Raw genomic sequence first — 14,702 nt, 5'->3', positions numbered from 1 at the left:
GGCAGAGGGAGGGAATGGTGGGGGGGGGGAGAGAGAGAGAGAGAGAGAGAGAGAGAGAGAGAATCTTAAGCATGCTCCACACTCAGCACACAGCCCCACATGAGGCTTAAACCCACAATCCTGGGATCATGACCTGAGCTGAAATCAGAAGTGGGATGCTCAACTGACTGAGCCACCCACATGTCCCATGTATATTTTTACATTATTTATCGAACTATCTTTAGTGAAAAGAGCACTGAAGGTATTTAATTTATTTATGTACAATTTCAGCCCATAATAGATTTAAGGCATCTTATAACAACAACACTAAGTACAAGAAATAGTTTATATGAGAATAAGGGGGGAAATTAGGTTAAAAAATATTAGATTAGAAAGTTAAAATGGGGTGGAGGGATAGAGAATACAAAGCAAATATGGAGACCAGAAAGGCCTAAACAGATATTAGTAGACTGTGAATTTGTCTCCGAGTTTCCTGGCAGTCAAAGCAAAAAAAAGGATATATGGAACATTTTTTTTGTTCTTACTGTCAAAGGCAAAATAGATTCTTAGAGTAAGCATAATTTCCCTACAGATCCAGAGTTCCCCATCAATGAAAATATTAATAACTTCTTTAGTGTCTGAAAGTAATAGAATCAAATTTACTCTAATTTTTGTTTTATTTTTCAAAAATCTAAAATATTTTGTTTTAGAGTAGATCATTCATTTCACACTGGCCTTCCCACAACCAGGCTAAATGAGTGAGTTCTTAATACAAATAGACATTTTACCTAATGCACATTTGCTAATAGGTATTCACGTGTCTATGCCAATCCCATGCATGTTCATCCAAACTTCACTGAAATCTAGCCATTGTGAATGACTGGAGAAATAGAATGTACTAAATGATTGCCCAATGAAAGTGGAAAAACTGGCACTCAGACTATTTTTTTTATTTTACTTTTTTTTTCAGAGAGAGAGAGGGAGAAAGGGAGAGGTGCAGAAGCAGGAAGAAAGAGAGAATCCAAAGCAGGCTCCATGCTCAATGCAGAGACCAACACAGGCTTGATCCCACAACCCTGGAATCATGACCTGAGCCAAAATCAAGAGTCAGATGCTTAACCAACTGAGCTATCCAGGCACCCCTACCTTCCTTTTTTTAATCTGAAAGCTTAATAACAATTTTATGTGTTCCAGAGACCCTAAATCTATACTTTATTCAGGGGCTAACAATACTTTAACCTAACTTCTAGTTTCCACGAAAGGAAGTCAAGTACTTCTTTTTCTATTGACTAAAAGTCACAATTTTGTTAGTAGTTGTTATAAATTAACCTATAAAATATTCATACACACTAGAAGGTATAAAATAAGGATGAGATCATTAAACACAAGAGAAATAAATGAGATGTTATCCAAATTTACCAGACATATCTGAAAAAAAAAAAAGCCAAAGAGAACTCTAGAAATGAAATGTGCAATTCTGTTTTTAAAAACAGTAGCCAACTTTTGGAGTTCATAGTTATCATGATGTAATAATGCTGTCAAGAGTTAACAAAATTAGATAATCATTTTTAAAAATATTATCTGCTCAGTTTGTTCCCTCCAACCGTTACACCAGGACTGTTTTCGGCCAGTCACGCACACTCAGTAAGCGAACTGGCATGCTGTCTTCCCTCTGTACTAATGGAGGTATAGTTTGGCAGCAAAACCCAAATTACTCAGTGGTAGCATCTGGCATATTCAGAAAAAAATATCAAAAGGAAAACTACAGATCCCATGCTGAGTCAAGCCAACATGCAGCAAAATGCCAGTGTGTATGTTAGGGTGGTGTTGAGGCGGTTAAGTGTAGCTAAAGGTGACAGGCACTTGAGAAAGAGGAGCATAGAAGGGAGAAGTAGGGCAAGGGTCCAAATAATCACTACTTTGTTAGGGTTTCTTTTAAGCCCAAAGCAAGAAATTAACATAAAAATTGCTCTCAGACTAAGGAAGCCTCTAAGATCTTCAGAGGCAAACTCAAAACCACCCCAGAAAACTACCTTCATCACTCAGGGCATATGAGACATCTGTTCTGCTGGAGGCCAAGTTCATGCTTAAAAATTACCGTGGACAAAAATAAAAATCACCATGACAGTAGACAACACAAATAAAATTCACATCTGAGGAAAATAATTCCAAAAAAATGAGGAAAATTTCTGCAATATAATTTTCTGCAATATAATTCAAATTAATGAATCAGTGGCAATTTTGCCCCTCAGGGGACATTTGACAATATCTGAAGATGCATTTAGTCAGGGTGGTGTTACTGGCTCTAGAAAACAGAGGCCAGGGATGCTGCTAAACATCCCTCAATGTACATTCCCCATAACAAGGAATTATCCAACCACAAACACCAATAGTGCCAAGATTGAGAAACTCTGCACTAGATAATCTAAAAAACAACAACAACAAAAAAAAACTGGCTATCATAGACACTCAAATGAATTTATAAATTCAATATAAGACCAACAAAAAAAATTTTTTTAATTGCCATGGACTGTGGTAAGCTTATTTTAAACGTATGTTAAGGAGGAAAAAGTCCAAAAATAGCCAATATAAGTTTTAAGAACAACCAGTTGGAGGAAGCTGCCTTGCCAGATATCAAGGTTTTATACAAATGTAATAGGCACAGGGGATATATAATAAAGCAACCAACATACAGGTGATAACTCAGAAGTCAATCCACACACAGATGACTGAGGTGGTCCTGCAAATCAATAGAGAAGGACATTCATGTCCAGAAATGGTGCTGGGTCAGCTAGTTATTCAATACACATAAGATCCTATCCTCACATGATTTACAAGTCAATTCCACATGTACTAAAGTCCTGGGTGTAAAATTCTAAATGAAAATCTATAACCTCCAATTACAAATGGATTTTATAGACATAAAAAGCAAGCATTTTTAAAAATGAAAAAGATTAAAAAATAAATAAAAATGAAAATGATTAAATACAGACAGAGAAGGCAAATGCATCATATTAATTAACAAAGAATTAGTATCCAGAATATAGAAAGCATTTCCACAGGGGTGCCTGGCTGCCTCAGTTAGTAGAACATTTGGCTCTTGATCTCAGGGTTGTTGGTTTGAGCCCCACAATGGGTGTAGAGATTACTTAAAATTAAAATCTTTGAGAAAGAAAGGAAGGAAGGAAGGAAGGAAGGAAGGAAGAATTCCTGCAAATCAGTAAGTATAAGACAAGCAACCCAAAGGGAAAAAAGATAACAGGAACTTCCCAGAAGAAAAAAACAAATAGCCACTAGCCATATGAAAAGATGCTTGAGCCGTAATAGTGGTCAGCAAAATGCAAATTGAAGCTGCAATGAGATATTACTTCACATCAAGTAAATGCTAGTATCTGTTACCAAATGTCACAGAAATATAAAATCCCCAACATTACTAAAGGAATCAAATTAGAACAGCCACTTTGAAGAACAATTTGGCAATATTTGCCAAAGATAAAAAACATACATTACTCTATGACATGAAATTTTCATTTCTAAGTAAATATCCCTTAAAAACTCTCAGACAGGTACACACACTATACATCCCTGAAAAGGAATGAACCAGAACTACATGAATCTCACAAACAAAACAACAAAACAAGTATTTTTGCTGAAGCAAAAAACAAGTTGCTAAAGCATACATAAAATATGGTTAATTTACATTAAGATCCTAAATGTTAAAAATAATACCATATATCATTTAGCAATGTGTGTGTATATCTGTGTGTGTAGTGAAAATATTAAAACATGCATAGTAGTACCAACTTGACAATAAACTATTTGTAAAAAAAAAAAATACATAGTAGTAATAAATACTGAATTCAAAAAAGTAGTTTCCATTACAGGATGAACGAAATGTGACTAGCTAAAAATGTACAGGGGAAATGACTGAATTTGTAACATTTTACTTTATAAGCAGAGAAATAGGTATACAGATATCAAAATAAATGTGCCTCATACCACATTCTCTGACCACAGTACAATAAAATTAGAAAACTGTAATAAGCCAAAGGGAAACCCTATACATTTCCAAAGTAAAAAAAATTAGTTTTTTCTCTTCCACACCCAGCCTTTATCAGTTCAGTTAACAAGCACTGTATAGAGAAAATACAGGTATAGGGGAGGAGGTAGGGGAGAAGCAGAGCATGCTGTATAGAAACCAACTCATAGCATTCAGAAAGCTTTTAGAGTTTCCCTGGTGCATATTTAGACAAACATCAGAACAAGAAAGGCTAGAGGCATCCTAAAGGTATTCTCCAAAAGAACAGGTCAGATTTTATTTAGCATGGTTCAAAGATGGGGAAAGGGGGTTGGGAGGGAGTGGCAGGTAGAATGAACTCTTTAGAGTTCCATGAAAGGACAGTGCTCACTGCTTGCCAGTTGCCTCCCTCCCCGCTGCAATACCACTGCCTGAGCTGCCCAGCTCCGCACTCCACTCACCTTCTTAGAAGTCACTTACAGGTGCTGAGGGACAAATGCGTGATCTTTTTCTTTCTTGCTTTTATATACCCAGTCCTCCTGATCAGTTAATATTCTGTCAGTTTGGTTTCACTCTACTGTTTTAAGCAGTTCACCTTCTCTGGCCAGACAAAACTGGCATCTGGGTATATTTTCTAAAATTTGTGAGAAATCCCCCTTTTCTTTCCTCCCCTTACTGGCAAATTCTAGTTTAATTCTTCTTTTCCACACCTACACAAAATCTCCACGGTGCTTCAAACTGTCCCCAATCTTCACAACCAAAGCAACTAAGACTGGTTCCAGTTTCATTTCTCACGTGGAAGTCATGGGACGGATGCCATCTAAAACACTAAACAAAGATGATGTTGCCAGAGTTAAAATCCACAACACTGACTAATAGAAGGCGGGGTATCGGGTTCTAGAAACAAAACCACTCCAGGTATTTTCAGCACAAATACATGTAATACGGGTGCTTATAAAACTGTTGCAAGGGTTGGAGGAAAGGGCTGCTGCCTGGGCTTCTGAGAAAACCTCCTATAGCACCCCGAAAGATCTTGTTTCAGCCAGGACCGTGGGGAATCAGGAGGCCGTCACTGGGAGTACTGCCTCCTGCTTACCTGCATGGGAGTGACCCAGAAATCAGAAAGCAGCCGACCACCCTACCTACTTCCAACACCTCTAAAGCTGGTGACTGGACACCGCAACTGCTGCTGCCCAAATCCCTCCCTCACCACCACCGTACCTGCCAACAGAGAAACTAAGAAAAGCAGCCAGCTATTGGCCTCTACCTCGCTTCTGTTTACAAATCTTGCCTGAACACACCTACTTGGCAGAACTAGGGAGTCTAAGAAATGCAGTTTGTAATGTTCTATCCTCTAGACAAAGATGGGAATGGGTTCGGAGCACCAACTGAACTTAGCCACCACAGAAGGATAATCTATGAGGGCATTTATATCTTCTTTGGGGCTAAATCCTGGGCAAGGACCCCAGTGCCTGACTCATAGTAGGCACTCAGTTAGTATTTGTTGAATGAACAGTGAATAACTGGAGTGTTCACAAGTTGCTACCAGGTAATGGCCTCACTTCTTTTTCTCCCCGGACTGGACCTAGAGCACAGGCAAACTCTCTGACCAGCACCTGCCATTATCTTTCCCTTTTGCCTCCTGACCACCAGCTCTTTGGTATATGACTCATCCTGATTTACCAGAACCTTCCAGTTTTAGCACTGAAAGTCCTGTCTGTGTCATCAAGAAACCCCTCAGTCTTGGGCAAACCAGGATGGTTGGCCACCCCAGCATCCTATGTGAGTCTCCCCCACTCATACATTTGGAGTAGCAAATCATGCCCAGGAGAGAGGGAAAGATCACATCAAACCCTTGTGGCTTTCAACCTGACCTGGCCCCTTACTGTTACTCAGCAATTGCTGTCACTGGACCTTGGTCAGCTCCTTCCCCACAGCTGTCTAAGAGATCTAACTTTCACCACCTACTGGTGCCATTCCTCCTCAGTTGACCTTGCCATTTATCAGGAGTAAGTTCCCACAACGCTGCACCTTCCCACTGTGGGGCCAGCACCTGCTACCCTTCACCTTGCCAGGGATATCCACCTTATACCACCTATGCCGTTTGTGTCTGTGAGCCCCTACAAATACTCTTTCATCAACCTCTCTCCACCTCCAGACTATAAATATGTTCAAGTTTCTCTCATTTAAAAAAATAATAATTTTTTTTTAAAAAAGACCTTAAGCCTGAGATCCCAAGGACAAACACCCTTTCACTTTATTTCCCTTCACAGAAAGCTGGAACCTTATGAAGGAAGAGTCTGCACTCAGTGCTTCAACTCCCACGACCTCAATTCACTCCTCAATATGCCCCTATCTGCATCCTCCCTCCCACCATATCCCTTACATAATGACACTCCATGCCAAGCCATACTGGAACCTGAGGCAAAAGAAAAATCAGTAATACTGATGCTGTCTCTATTCTAAGTTTTGATATTTTGTTCATTGTGATTTTTTTGCAATAATGTCAAATTTTTTCAAAACATTACTCTAAAATATTATTTATCTTGATTGCTGAGTTTTTGAGCACTCTCTTAAATGTTGTGCCTGAAACGAGTGCCTTACTTGGCTCACTCTAGTATCCCAGTCCTGCTGATGGTGCTCTTGCAGGGGACTTGGTGACCTCCTAGTGGCTACATCCAAAGTCACTTGGAAGCCCTCTTTACCTTGGCACAGTACTGCGTCTGACGCTGCTGATTAATCCCTCCTGGAAACTCTTCTTTGGTTCACCTCAGACCACTATACCCTACGCAATCCCTCCCTAACCTTCTCTGACTCCTCAGTACCCTCTTTCAGCAACTTCTCCTGGCAACTACCTTCTAGCAACTGTCTTTCACCCAGACTTTTCCCCTGACCTTTCTGTTCTCCCTGCCTATGGTCTCAACCTCTTCAAATCAATCTCCTGTCAGAATGAACTTTATAAAGCTCATGCTTGAACTAAATCATTTTCCTTAGTTATATTAAACCTTCCAATGATGCCTCATCTCCATTGTAGGTTCCAATTTTCTTTGCATTCAAGGCCCAGTATCTGCCTTCATCTCTCATTAATACATGCTTTGCATATTTGGCTTCAACCTAACCTCAACACAGAGTTCTTTCCCATGCCTCTATGCCTTTACTTGAACTGCCCTCTTATACTGACATACATGTCTAGCAAACAAACAAACAAACAAACAACAACAACAAAAGCCTTCTCAGCTTTCAGGGCCAGCTGAAGCATCTCCCACTGTGCAAAGCTTTCCTGGGAAAAGCACACACAGACTTGGCCAGAAACTTTTTTGTATCATCACAGTACTATGAACATACCTCCCTGGTAACCAGCATTAGCCCCATAGGTGACAGTAAAGTGTGGTTAACTTAAGTCAGTCTTTTAAATCTTTCTCACAGGATGTCAATGTTGCCTCCAAACCATCTGGTATCTAAAGTACATAACATTCTCTGTAATCAGTAGCTCAGCCACCATCATAACCGGTTCCCATTATACCTTGACCTATCCAAAGACATACTAAATATTCCATTCTTTGTAGTGGTTCTGTATATGAAGCAAGGTCATGGCATGGCATGAAAACAAACAAACAAATGTGGTCACAGTATGAAAGCAAATGCAATTTCCCAGAAACACCACAAAACTGGACAGTGATAGAGAAAAGCCAGCCTTGCCAGCTGTAGAAAGCAGCATGCAAACCTGGAACTTTCAGGTATCTGAAAATCCCCGCTGAGCTATGAACATAAAGTCGCTGAGAGAGTCACCCAGAAGATTCTGAAAGGATAAAGGAGAAGGGGTTACATGGCCCTGGGCAAAAGAGAATGTAGCCATTTCACAGGAGTTGTGGAACCTAACAGAACCCACCTTCCTCCCATTTGTGTACAGAATCTGTGGAGGTGGGCAGTGTGTGTAACAATTCAAGCAGCTAATACAATGAACCCATCTTTCCTCCTCCATCGGAGGCATTTTAAACATAAGAGAGTGCATGAAATGCCATTTTGCACAACCCCACACACACAGATATTTAAAATGAGGTCTATAAATAATAGATCTATAAATAAAGATCATCATGTGGTTCCTGATTTCTGGGATGAGGCAGATACATACTCAAACATAATCTAGATGACCATGTACTGAGGCTGAGCCATAAACACTCCAATTTGAGATGTTACTGACCACTATTATGCGTTAGTTGCTAAAATATATGTACTAAAACATGATTTGGCTTCACAAGCCACGCACTTCAATTATATCAAATTGCCTACAAACAATAGATAATCTCAGTTATAAAAAGACATAAAATTACTTCTAATTAAAGTTTTTTTAAAACTTTAAAACTTTCTTTTTTTAAGTAGGTTCCACACCCACATGGGGCTTGAACTCACCATTCTGAGATCAAAGTCACATGCTCTACTGACTGAGCCAGCCAGGTGTTCCCCTAGAAGATATTTTTAGGAAGTTCTTTAAAGAAGCTCGGGCCCATGACTCTCAGGGAAGCTCCCACAAATGCCAACATAACATTACTGCCAATTACCTCCCTGTTTTATAACAGTCACGTAGAAGCTGCAGAAAATGCGGAGTGAAAGAACCACAGAGTGAGAAAGGATCTAGAAAGAAAGGAGATTATAAATAGTCTAATCAGATACAAAAAGAAAGCAGAATCATCAGGGGCAATAAATGTAAATCCATTTAATGCAATGGCCCACTCCATCTTAACCAAAGTTAAATTTCCTCAAGGGCAAACTTCTCCTACTTAGTCCAAGTACCTAAGAGTATCTTCCCAAGAATATCTAAGAGTTCTGCCCACCCCATAATTAAACTCACTGCAAATAGATATCTCCATGTTCCCTGGACAGTGCTTTTCTGTCCCAACCTCTTTGCTCAAGCATTTGCCTTCATTTGGAAAGCTCCTCCCTACTTCCCAGCCTCCGCCTATTGAAATTCTATCCCACCTTTCAAGACTTCTCTTCCATAAGCTTATCTCGATCCCCAAAGTCAAGTCATCTCCTGCTGCTTCATAGCACTGTTTTAACTCCTCTCTGGCATTTGCCTTATTCTAGTTGGGTACGTGTCATATGTGGTGGGGTCCTTGAGGATTGGTAGGTTCTCATTCACTTTCATTAGGCTGTAGCGAGCCCTGGCCAGGCCTGCCAAAAACAGACTGGTCATCATTACACAGCTCCAGCAGGCCTGAACGTGTGTAATGCCTATTCATCCTTTCACAATGTACAAGGAAGCAAGATGGACCTGTTGTTGGAGCAGATATAATATAAGGAAGCAAGTTGGAACCTGGTTGTTAGATCCAGGAAACAGATTGTGAAAGGTAGCTTGTGCAAATGTAAGGGGTGACAATGCTATTGGTTAAGAGTGGCTTAAGTGGCTGGGTAAGTCCTTATGCAGGACTTCCTACGACCTGGGAGGACCTCACCTTGAACAGGCAGAATACAACGTCTCTAGCCAAGACATTTTAACAAAAGGTACATCTTCCAGTACCTTTAGCTAAAATTTTATCCTTTGCACTTATCACAATTTCTAAAACCCTAAGACTTATGTATAAGGATTTTCATTTTTGCTAAGTCTCTAGGCTGGTCCTCTGTGTGTGGTATAATTCTCATAGGAGGGACTCAAAGATGCCTAAATTTAAAGAATCTTCCCTCAAATAGGACATCAATAAAATTACTAATACCTTGGGGTACCTGGGTGACTCAGCCAGCCAAGCATCCAACTCTTGGTCTCATGGCTTCATGGGCTGGAGCCCCACGTCAGGCTCTGCACTGACAGCACAGAGCTCAGAGCTTGCTTAGGATTCCTTTCTCTCCTCTCTCTCTGCCCCTCCTCTGTCTCTCTCAAAATAAACAAACTTAAGAAAAATTACTAATCCCTTGTATGGCTCAGACACCTACAAAGAACTAAGGCTAGGTCACAGCCCTTCTTTGCACTACTTGGAAGTAAGATTGGGTCTCTGAACTCTGGCTTTGCTGAAGCATTAAAATTTGGAATCTTGCTTACACTCAGGTTTGCCTGTGCTTTTTGTTGTTGTTGAGGAAATTGAAGCCTCAGAGTGAACTGATGAATGCAGTAAATGCTTCACACTATCCTACGGCTGTTTGGTGTCATCTTTATCACCATGCAACTGCTATCAGGAAGATACACCTTCCCTCTTCTCAAGGTTTTCATCAAAATACTCGAAAGAGGGTCAAGAAACAACCTTATCTGTCCAAGGTATCAGTTATGCCACAGTAAAATAAAATATTTAGTAGATATTCTCTGAGGCCCATCTATACAAAACTAGCTTGAATTAAAAATTCAACCTAGGGGTGCCTGGGTGGCTCAGTCAGTTGAGAGTCCAACTCTTTTTTTTTTTTAATTTATGTATTTTTTGAGAGAGAGAGCGCAAGAGAGAGGGTGCATGCACAGGCTGGGGAGGGACAAAGAGAGAGAGACACAGAATCCAAAACAGGCTCCAGGCTCTGAGCTGTTAGCACAGAGCCCGATGAGGGGCTCAAACTCACAGTCCATGAGATCACGACCCTAGGCAAAGTCGGATGCTTAACCAACTGAGACACCCGGGAGTCCAATTCTTGATTTCAGCTCAGGTCGTGATCTCACGGTTCAGTTCGGGAGTTTGAGCTCCATATTGGGGTTCTCTCTCTCTCCCTCTCTGTCTGCCCCTCCCTTGATTGCACTCTGCATCTCAAAATAAATAAATAAACTTAAACAAATTCAACCTAATAGGTATATTTGCTCATTTTATACAATGGATCCTCTAGTAGCTAAAGGGCCAAGTCCTGTTCCAAATCACAAGTTATACATAATACTAGAGATATAAAGCTCTTAAACTTATTTTTATAGCATTCTTTCTTCTAATTATAAAAAGCACTACTTGCATGCTATTGGAAAATCTGGAAAATGGAGAAAAGTAAAAAAGAAAAATTTCTTCATTTGCTTCAACCCCATTACTATTTCTGGTACCTGTTTCCAGCTTATTTCCTGCCTCATTCCTCTTTCTAAGTTCTTTGGCATTCCTGTTTACAACCCGGGTGAAAAGATAGACTCGGTAAATGCAGATGCTCAGTAAATGCTAAATGAAGGGAATTATTTATTTATTTTATTCAACTCTGAATCAAGCTTCAGTAATTCTTGCAAGGAATTTAATTTATTCACCAGATAGCATCCAAGCAAGATCTTCATGTGTTGACCCTTTGAAATAAAGATCACTGATTTTAAAAACTATACTTGTTGAAAGCTTCAGGTAAAGTCCAAAACCAAAATAAACAAACAAAATATAGTAAGCTAATAGAAAGATCTGAAAGAAGTTAAAAAAAAGACAACTCAAGAACTTGACAAGTAGATATGGAAGCTTATCAGATGATAAAATGAAGCCATTACCCTGGGGAATATTTTAAACCTTGGAGCACATAGCTACAAGAGGATTTTTCAATTACACTGAAAAACTGAAGTATATAGATTTTAATGTAAATAAAATGGGTTAATTTCTCCAATCAAAGGGCTCCATATAGAAGACACAAACCATCTTGAATATATAGATAAGCTTGGTGTCACATTGGTGAAGTTTAATTCTTTCATAAGTACTAAATTACCTAAAATGACAACCCAACATATAGAATAAGAGGAAAACAATGAGGAAGCTGTTTTTTGCACAAAAACTTAAAAGACCAAATAAAGACAATGTGGCTAAAAGCAGAGACCATTAGAGAAAAAAGCAATTTTATCTAGAAAGAAAATATTAAAATATATACATATTCATCATTCAGTCATATGTGCATGGAGTCAAAGAAGAAATTACTTCTCTAAACCCAGAATTGAGGGACAAAAAACACTGGAGGCATATGAGCAATCAGATGAATTATATGTAAATTGTAGATACACATATTCTCAGAATCAAGAAAGGTGGTCATTGGGGGGGGAACTCATTAGAAACACTGACATCAGAGGGGTGTGAAATTACATCTGAGAAAAGTAGAGATGTTAATAGAAAAAAAAAAGTTCTGAAATGCTGTTGAACAGCGTCATACAAAACAAGAAAACAAAAGAGCAAAAAATGTGTATTTAAAAACACTTAAAAAGCTGAATTTGGGTGTGTAAATGTCTGAAAAAGACACTACACTGCAACCTTTGGTTATGTTAGGGAATAGACTCCTGAGGGCTTTCTCTATTTACTCTGCATGAATTTTAACACAGAAAATTGTAATACAACTAGCTGAAAAGTTTCTAAAGAAAAGTATTAGGATACGGAGTGCTAAGTGGGATTCTACGGTTATGTGTAAAGACAGCCATGGAGTGTATGAAAGTGTAGAAAAAGGGAGCGTTTGTGGGTGGGTTATGAAGTCTTCCAAGAGGAGATTACAGAAGCTGAACATAAAGGAGAAATAGGGCATTGCAATAATAGTGTTTCTTACCTCACTGATGTATAGTAAGGAAAACAAGAATGAAGGTTGAGTGCACGTTGCCCTCTGTTACCTGACTTACTGCTCCAACTGGCCCCCTCATCTTCCTCCCGTCCCTCCCGTCAGTGGCCTCCCTCTAGACCGTCTTGAGTCCAAGTTACCAGTGTAGATAACTTTGCTCCGTCTTCCCCAAGCACTCTGAGGGCCTCTGGGGGAGGAACCAAGTTCAGTTCCGTCTCTATGACCCCAGCACCCAGAACTCGGCCTGGCCCATAGAAGCTCAGAAAACGTTGGTAGGATTACACTGAATCAAAGGAAAGGAGTCAGTTCAGTCCATAAACACGAGTTTAATTAACTTTTGCGGCCCTACAAAAGAAGAAATAACCCAACAGAGTCCGTTCCTCNTGACACGCCTCGAGACTTAGGCTGCTGTAGGTGAGTCCCCAGGAAGTTCCAGAACCAGCAAGGGCTAAAAGCGGCTCAATCCTTTTCTGCCAGGGTCAGAGAGAGTGAGTGCCCAGACAGTCCCGGAGCCCAGGGCGACTCCCGGAAGGGGGCGCAGGTCGAGAAAGGAGAGACGGACAGGATTCTTAGTCTACTCACGCCCGGGTAGACCCGCTCTTCCCACTGGATCTCGGGCGGGAAGGAGACCCACCAGTGCGGGACCTGCCGCTGGGAGAAACCGCGTTGGGAGGACTCCGGAACTGGAGGAGGGCGTCGCACTCATCAACAGGTACATTCCCCAGAGGGCTTTCCGGGAGCCTCTTCTAGCTGAGCCCCTGTGCGCCTCTTCCACGCCGCCCACAAGAGACTTAAGGCTCCAGAACCCTCAGCCCCCGCACCTAAAAAACTCCACGAGAGCACACGCGCTGCCGTCCCGAAACTCTCCATTGCGTAAGCAAAGGGCCCACGTGGCGCTCCGGGGAACGAACGTGCTGCTCGGGGAGACTCGGCGGGTGCGGCGGCTACGCCCCACCTCCCCACCGAGAGTGAGGGTCGGACTCGCGGGCACCGCAGACACCAAACCTACTTCCGTTTCAATTTGCAGTAGGCCCCCCGCCACCCCTCCCAAGAGACAAGGTGCACTTCACCCCTGCACACCTGCAGGCGGATTCATTCACCTTAAAGCGGATGCAAGCTAGTAAGTAATATAGTGTTAAAGGTAAGTGCAAAAGTCGGGTAACAAACAGAAATATAAAACATGAAGTCGTTAGAAAAGGCTATTTTAATCAGGACCTCCATCCCAGAAGCTGTAAGTAAAACACGAGGTAACATGAAAAGTGAAAACTTCTGTATGGCAAACATTCAAAATTCCTTTTGAAATTCGAGTCTTCTTTTTTTTTTAAATTTTGGAGTTAAGCCAAGTTTTTTTTCCTAATGAAACTTTTTGGTAAGATTATTTAGGAGTACCACCGGAGGGAAAATACCAAAAATTTTGTTCCTCATATCTGAAATATCTTAACTAAAGTAGGTCAAGCCCACCAGAGCCCAGTTTAGTTTTAGATTACCCGGGTAGATTACTGTTGGTGTCCAAATGCTTGACATATTCTCTCTATGATACTACAGTCTCATTGCGTAAACACATTTCAAAAATTAACAAATGAAAATAGGCAGCTTTAGCGTCCTTACTAACCCACGCCCTTACTCATTTCCTGTTCCCTTGAACCAAAAACGTACTTCACTGGCCTTTGTTCTATTTCATTCCACTGTTAATGTTTAAAAGGAACATGTCCTTCTGCCCCAATCCGGAGATAGTCAAAAAAGAATATCTTGAAATCAACATTTTCCAGTTCTTTTGAGGGGGAGGCGGGGAGCGGGGAACAAGTTTATGCTAAGGATTTACCAAAATCTTACCAGTCATTCCAAACTTTCGCAAAGTCTCCTTGCAGTTTGCCAAAATACATATTGCACAGCTGTGAAAAACAACAACCCTGACCTACTTCACCAGGCTACGGGGAGAAAGTAAAAATTCCTGCCTGGTCGGCTGCCCTGGCGGAAACACATACGTACTCCTGCGGGGAAAAGGCTTCTTATCAACTTTTCGAAAGTAAAAAGCCAATTCTTTTGAACAGTTTACTCCAGGAATTGAGCAACTCTCAATTTTAAGCAACGTTTACTCGTCCTCTGCAGCCTCACTGTTAGGCAAGGATTACGTGGGCTGGTGGGTAGGGGCTCGCGGGGCAACACCCGGGACGCTGGCAGCCTCCAGCAGCCCTGCTGAGAACTGGGGGTAAAGGAGGGCAGGGGAGAGGGGGCCGGTTCGTCTGGCGGT

At 40.9% G+C, this 14,702-nt stretch overlaps 1 protein-coding gene across 1 annotated transcript in view; it reads right to left on the bottom strand.

Moving 5' to 3' along the window:
• CFLAR (CASP8 and FADD like apoptosis regulator) overlaps positions 1–13,505 on the bottom strand; it is a 42,949-nt gene extending 29,444 nt beyond the window's left edge. The window contains exon 1 of the mRNA XM_077747611.1: positions 13,034–13,505. The gene's annotated coding sequence lies outside the window, so the exon portion shown is untranslated. The remainder of the gene's footprint in view (positions 1–13,033) is intronic.
• Between the last annotated feature and the right edge of the window lie 1,197 nt (positions 13,506–14,702).

The sequence above is a fragment of the Crocuta crocuta genome, unplaced genomic scaffold, assembly GCF_008692635.1.
Source record: "Crocuta crocuta isolate KB4526 unplaced genomic scaffold, BGI_CrCroc_1.0 scaffold159, whole genome shotgun sequence".
In the NCBI taxonomy this organism is placed as follows: domain Eukaryota; kingdom Metazoa; phylum Chordata; class Mammalia; order Carnivora; family Hyaenidae; genus Crocuta; species Crocuta crocuta.
The sequence above is the reverse complement of the archived record's forward strand: the minus strand, read 5'-3'. Positions and strand labels throughout refer to the sequence as shown.